Raw genomic sequence first — 853 nt, forward strand, 5'->3', positions numbered from 1 at the left:
CCAGCAGGGGGAGGGAGAGGAGAGGAAGTAAGGGGCGGGGGGGGGGGGGGGGAGGGTGGTTGGGGGTGGTGGGAGGAGAAGATCTAGGAAGAAAGAAAGGGTAGGAGGGATAGGTTTGGTGTTTTTTTTTTGTTTTTTTTTAATCCCTTCAAGAACATTGGCTGTGTTCCGGACAGCAAGAGGGCAGAGGAAAATAAACTTCTTCCTGGCTTCTTTCTCCTCTGATTCCAAACTAAATTAAGAGGCGAAGACCATCCTTGGTTCCTTTCCTGGGCTTCTGCTGATTAAGGTCGTGGACCCTGCACCTGTGCCGGTTGCCATTCCCTCCTGTCTCTCTGAGTGTGTACCCATCCTGGCTCCTACTGCGTCTTCACTTTGCATCTCCCCCCAGAAGAAAAATATGTGTGAGTCAATGCCATCTTAAGAAGAAACAAACAAGCAAACACACCACACCCACCCCGCCCTCTCATTCCCCTTCAAGAGGTTTCTCTGCAGGATGGTGGTGGGCTGTGGTGAGACACAGGAGCTTCTAGGAGACCGCGGGATCCAGAGCAGGCTCTTAGGGTTGCTAACTCTGAGATCTTTCCTCACCCTCTCTTTTCTTGGCTGTAAAATGGCAATTAAACTACTAGTTAACATTTTACCCTACACCTATCACGCTCTAGGCACTCCTTGTTATTTATATTTCACGTGTATTATCTTTAAAGAAGTATCACAAGGAAACCCATTTTACAGATGCAGAAACTGAGGCAAAAGTACACTTGTAGATGGTGGAGCTTGGTTCCAAACTCAGGGAGTCTGACTCCTGGGCTCAGCCCCTTAATCACCACACTATTAATAATGAAACTAGCAT

This window comes from Equus przewalskii, chromosome 3, assembly GCF_037783145.1.
Source record: "Equus przewalskii isolate Varuska chromosome 3, EquPr2, whole genome shotgun sequence".
NCBI lineage: Eukaryota > Metazoa > Chordata > Mammalia > Perissodactyla > Equidae > Equus > Equus przewalskii.